This window comes from Acinonyx jubatus, chromosome B1 (assembly GCF_027475565.1).
Source record: "Acinonyx jubatus isolate Ajub_Pintada_27869175 chromosome B1, VMU_Ajub_asm_v1.0, whole genome shotgun sequence".
NCBI lineage: Eukaryota > Metazoa > Chordata > Mammalia > Carnivora > Felidae > Acinonyx > Acinonyx jubatus.
The window spans coordinates 121800980-121807524 of record NC_069382.1 but is presented as its reverse complement, the minus strand read 5'-3'; positions in this window follow the sequence as shown (position 1 = coordinate 121807524).

Here is a 6545-nt window from a genome sequence, read left to right as displayed (position 1 = left end):
GTCAAGACCTCTACTCAGACTATTCACTAACTCTCTTAATGCACTGTGAGGCATCTACCTAACTGTGTCTACTCCGAAGAGAACTTGATAACTGCAAGTCCTTTATCCACCCCAAAAGATGTACCACTGAATTTATTGCTTATATGATTTGTATGAGAAGTTTCTATGACATAGTTTATTTCCAGTGTTTGAAAAGGAAGGGAGAAAGTGCTTCTGCTACCAGGAACATCCAGATGTTGGATACAAACAGTTCTGTTCCAACAAAAGGAGTAATGAGCTACCAGAATTTGTTATTCTAGAATTTAAATGCAACAGATTCAAGGAATGGATCAGTCTGGTTTGTTGCTTTACATATCAAGAGCAACATATAAGTGCTTGATAAGTATTTGTTGAATGAATGAATGAATGAATGAATGAATGAATGGGTGAATGACAGTAACGTATGATTTGCTCAAATCGCATCTGAATGATATAAGGCTTTTTTTAGAGGTGAAGGAGTTCCCTTGTGTCACAGTGTTCTTTGCTTGAGCCTGGGATGTGCTCCTCATGGGTCATTTCACTAAAACTTTCTTTAAGATGCTGAAGAAGAAACAGAAGTCTTGCTGTGATAGAGTCTTCAACAGAAACTAAAAATGGCACAGACAGTGGTGTTTGTATTGGTCACTGGCATTGGCATCTTCACAGCATTTTGACCTTGGCAGATGTTTACTTCTTGGGTCTCTGGCATATTCAGCTACCATGAGATTATCTATAGAATGACTATGGACATTGGCATTTCCATAGGGCATCAGCAATGTGGGTGCAACTATATTGATATGGTTTCCATATCACAGCAGCACTCTTAGTAACCATTGCCAGTGAAGTTGCTGCTTTCATTAGTAGTGTCCCACAGTATGTGCCTGCAAGTCAAGTTAGAATAGGAAGAGAGAAAACTGAGAAGTAATGTAAAGACCAGAATAATGGTATGTGGATATTATCAGAGGTTTTAAGAGGAATCTGAGGGTTTTTTTTTCAGAGAAGACGACAGAAGATCTAGAAAGCAGTTTTATGTTTTATGCTTATAATTGTGATCAAATTTTGTATTTTATTTTTTTTATTTTTATTTTTTTTAATATATGAAATTTATTGTCAAATTGGTTTCCATACAACACCCAGTGCTCATCCCAAAAAGTGCCCTCCTCAATACCTATCACCCACCCTCCCCTCCCTCCCACCCCCCATCAACCCTCAGTTTGTTGTCAGTTTTTAACTGTCTCTTATGCTTTGGCTCTCTCCCACTCTAACCTCTTTTTTTTTTCCTTCCCCTCCCCCATGGGTTTCTGTTAAGTTTCTCAGGATCCACATAAGAGTGAAACCATATGGTATCTGTCTTTCTCTGTATGGCTTATTTCACTTAGCATTACACTCTCCAGTTCCATCCACGTTTCTACAAAAGGCCATATTTCATTTTTTCTCATTGCCACGTAGTACTCCATTGTGTATATAAACCACAATGTCTTTATCCATTCATCAGTTGATGGACATTTAGGCTCTTTCCATAATTTGGCCATTGTTGAGAGTGCTGCTATAAACATTGGGGTACAAGTGCCCCTATGCATCAGTACTTCTGTATCCCTTGGATAAATTCCTAGCAATGCTATTGCTGGGTCATAGGGTAGGTCTATTTTTAATTTTCTGAGGAACCTCCACACTGCTTTCCAGAGCGGCTGCACCACTTTGCATTCCCACCAACAGTGCAAGAGGGTTCCCATTTCTCCACCTCCTCTCCAGCATCTATAGTCTCCTGATTTGTTCATTTTGGCCACTCTGACTGGCGTGAGGTGATACCTGAGTGTGGTTTTGATTTGTATTTCCCTGATAAGGAGCGACGTTGAGCATCTTTTCATGTGCCTGTTGGCCATCCGGATGTCTTCTTTAGAGAAGTGTCTATTCATGTTTTCTGCCCATTTCTTCACTGGGTTATTTGTTTTTCGGGTGTGGAGTTTGGTGAGCTCTTTATAGATTTTGGATACTAGCCTTTTGTCCCATATGTCATTTGCAAATATCTTTTCCCATTCCGTTGGTTGCCTTTTAGTTTTGTTGGTTGTTTCCTTTGCTGTGCAGAAGCTTTTTATCTTCATAAGGTCCCAGGAGGGTTCATTTTGCTTTTAATTCCCTTGCCTTTGGGGAGGTGTCAAGTAAGAAATTGCTGCGGCTGAGGTCAGAGAGGTCTTTTCCTGCTTTCTCCTCTAGGGTTTTGATGGTTTCCTGTCTCACATTCAGGTCCTTTATCCATTCTGAGTTTATTTTTGTGAATGGTGTGAGAAAGTGGTCTAGTTTCAATCTTCTGCATGTTGCTGTCCAGTTCTCCCAGCACCATTTGTTAAAGAGACTGTCTTTTTTCCATTGGATGTTCTTTCCCGCTTTGTCAAAGATGAGTTGGCCATACGTTTGTGGGTCTAGTTATGGGGTTTCTATTCTATTCCATTGGTCTATGTGTCTGTTTTTGTGCCAATACCATGCTGTCTTGATGATGACAGCTTTGTAGTAGAGGCTAAAGTCTGGAATTGTGATGCCTCCTGCTTTGGTCTTCTTCTTCAAAATTACTTTGGCTATTCGGGGCCTTTTGTGGTTCCATATGAATTTTAGGATTGCTTGTTCTAGTTTCGAGAAGAATGCTGGTGCAATTTTGATTGGGATGGCATTGAATGTGTAGATAGCTTTGGGTAGTATTGACATTTTGGCAATATTTATTCTTCCAATCCATGAGCAGGGAATGTCTTTCCATTTCTTTATATCTTCTTCAATTACCTTCATAAGCTTTCTATACTTTTCAGCATACAGATCTTTTACATCTTTGGTTAGATTTATTCCTAGGTATTTTATGCTTCTTGGTGCAATTGTGAATGGGATCAGTTTCTTTATTTGTCTTTCTGTTGCTTGATTGTTAGTGTATGAGAATGCAACTGATTTCTGTACATTGATTTTGTATCCTGCAACTTTGCTGAATTCATGTCTCAGTTCTAGCAGACTTTTGGTGGAGTCTATCGGATTTTCCATGTATAATATCATGTCACCTGCAAAAAGTGAAAGCTTAACTTCATCTTTGCCAATTTTGATGCCTTTGATTTCCTTTTGTTGTCTGATTGCTGATGCTAGAACTTCCAGCACTATGTTAAACCACAGCGGTGAGAGTGGGCATCCCTGTCGTGTTCCTGATCTCAGGGAAAAGCTCTCAGTTTTTCCCCGTTGAGGATGATGTTAGCTGTGGGCTTTTCATAAATGGCTTTTATGATCTTTAAGTATGTTCCTTCTATCCCGACTTTCTCAAGGGTTTTTATTAAGAAAGGGTGCTGGATTTTGTCAAAGGCCTTTTCTGCATCGATTGACAGGATCATATGGTTCTTCTCTTTTTTTTTTGTTAATGTGATGTATCACGTTGATTGATTTGCGAATGTTGAACCAGCCCTGCATCCCAGGAATGAATCCCACTTGATCATGGTGAATAATTCTTTTTATGTGCCGTTGAATTCGATTTGCTAGTATCTTATTGAGAATTTTTGCATCCATATTCATCAGGGATATTGGCCTGTAGTTCTCTTTTTTTACTGGGTCTCTGTCTGGTTTAGGAATCAAAGTAATACTGGCTTCATAGAATGAGTCTGGAAGTTTTCCTTCCCTTTCTATTTCTTGGAATAGCTTGAGCAGGATAGGTATTATCTCTGCTTAAACAGAGTCTGGTAGAACTCCCCTGGGAAGCCATCTGGTCCTGGACTTTTATTTGTTGGGAGATTTTTGATGACTGATTCAATTTCTTCGCTGGTTATGGGTCTGTTCAAGCTTTCTGTTTCCTCCTGATTGAGTTTTGGAAGCGTGTGGGTGTTTAGGAATGTGTCCATTTCTTCCAGGTTGTCCAGTTTGTTGGCATATAATTTTTCATAGTATTCCCTGATAATTGCTTGTATCTCTGAGGGATTGGTTGTAATAATTCCATTTTCATTCATGATTTTATCTATTTGGGTCATCTCCCTGTTCTTTTTGAGAAGCCTGGCTAGAAGTTTGTCAATTTTGTTTATTTTTTCAAAAAACCAACTCTTGGTTTCGTTGATCTGCTCTACAGGTTTTTTAGATTCCATATTGTTTATTTCTGCTCTGATCTTCATTATTTCTCTTCTTCTGCTGGGTTTAGGCTGCCTTTGCTGTTCTGCTTCTATTTCCTTTAGGTGTGCTGTTAGATTTTGTATTTGGGATTTTTCTTGTTTCTTGAGATAGGCCTGGATTGCAATGTATTTTCCTCTCAGGACTGCCTTCGCTGCGTCCCAAAGCGTTTGGATTGTTGTATTTTCATTTTCGTTTGTTTCCATATATTTTTTTAATTTCTTCTCTAATTGCCTGGTTGCTGTTGTTATTTCCTGGAGATTCTTCTGAGGGGAATTCTTTCGCTTGGTCATTTTGGATAGTCCCTGGAGTGGTGAGGACCTGCAGGGCACTTCCCCTGTGCTGTGGTGTATAACTGGAGTTGGTGGGTGGGGCTGCATCCGACCTGATGTCTGCCCCCAGCCCACCGCTGGGTCCACAGTCAGACTGGTGTGTCCCTTCTCTTTCCCTCTCCTAGGGGCGGGATTCACTGTGGGGTGGCGTGGCCCCTCTGGGCTACTTGCACACTGCCAGGCTTGTGATGCTGGGGATCTGGCGTATTAGCTGGGGTGGGTAGGCAAGGTGCAGGGGGGCAGGAGGGGCAGGCTTAGCTCGCTTCTCCTTAGGTGATCCACTTCAGGAGGGGCCCTGTGGCAGCAGGAGGAGTCAGATCAGCTGCCTGAGGTTTGGCTCTGCAGAAGCACAGAGTTGGGTGTTTGGGCGGAGCGAGCAAGTTACCTGGCCTGAACTAGTTCCCTTTGGGATTTTGGCTGGGGGATGGGCGGGGGAGATGGCGCTGGTGAGCACCTTTGTTCCCCACCAAACTGAGCTCTGTCGTCTGGGGGCTCAACAGCTCTCCCTCCCTTTGTCCTCCAGCCTTCCCGCTTTCCGAGCAGAGCTGTTAACTTATGACCTCCCAGACGCTAAGTTGCGCTTGCTGTCAGAACACAGTCCGTCAGGCCCCTCCGCTTTTGCAAGCCAGACTCGGGGGCTCTGCTTGGCCGGCGAGCCGCCCCTCCGCCCCGGCTCCTTCCCGCCAGTCCGTGGAGCGCGCACCGCCTCGGTACCCTTCCTACCCTCTTCCGTGGGCCTCTCGTCTGTGCTTGGCTCCGGAGACTCCGTTCTGCTAATCCTCTGGCGGTTTTCTGGGTTATTTAGGCAGGTGTAGGTGGAATCTAAGTGATCAGCAGGACGCGCGGTGAGCCCCTCAAATTTTGTATTTTAAAAATAAGGGATGAAATTACCTAGAAATCCTGGTGTGTGTGTGTGTGTGTGTTCAGATAATTCAGTGACAAAACTGACAGCAAATTCAAGGTTCCAGTCCTATTTTTACTCCTATAAGTTTTGGGAGTCTGTATAATTACTACAGCTTTCAGAAATTCCATTTTCTCATTTTAATTGAAGATATCAATACCTGTCCTGCTTACCTCACATGCTTGCTATAAGATAAAAAAAGATCATGCTTATGAAAATCTTGATGAATTAGAAAATGCTTTACAAGTGCAAGAATTATTGTTTTCCATATTAATTTGGTGAATAACGTATTGAATAAATTGTTTAACAAGTAACAAAGATTCAATCAAACTAACTTCAGAAAAATGGAATGACATTTTCTGAATACAGCAAGTTCATGGATCTCAAGGGCAAGGCGATAATCAGAGCCAGGCCTCATGTGAATAGGACTAAAAATGGAAACATGAAGGATTAAAGCTCTTCTCCCACTTCTCTGGGGTCACAGGATTTCTCTTAGTGCTCCACTCTCCATGAGTGTATCTCATTCATCTCTCTCTTAACTGTTTTCCTCTGAGGTTTTTCTCCCTCATAACCTCTCATGCACAATGACTCATATTTGCCACTGCAGTTCTTACTCTACCTCATCCCTCCCTTTTCTTTTCTTTAACTCAAACATATACCTTTCACTGTAACTCTATTATTGCTTCAAATTTCTTAGATAGGGACCTGACTGAACCTGCTCTTTGTGATAAAGAAGGCTACATAAATCATGAGTTACCAGTAACTCTGTGTCCATTAGGTCTGATTAAATCAAAGTTCCTCAGTGGTCCCATTGTCTAAGGATGGAGCAATGTGGTCAAGATGTTCCCTGCCTACTTGTGGTGGCTAAAGGAGAATCAAGTTATTTGAGAAGAGGTTGGGGTAGAGCAAGCTGTTTACAATGCTGTAAAAAATCCTGTGCTAGTTCAATTTGTGAAGGGTATCTTAGTCTGTCTGGGCAGCTATAATAAAAGTACCATAGACCAGGTGGCTTAAACAATAAGTATTTCTCAAAGCTCTAGAGACTGGGAGGTACAAGGTGCAGGCAGATTTGGAGTTTGGTGAGGACCAGCTTCCTCATAAATGGTTGTGTGGGTTGTCTTTTATAAGGGTACTAATCCCATTCATGAGGGCTCCACCTTCATGACCTGATCACC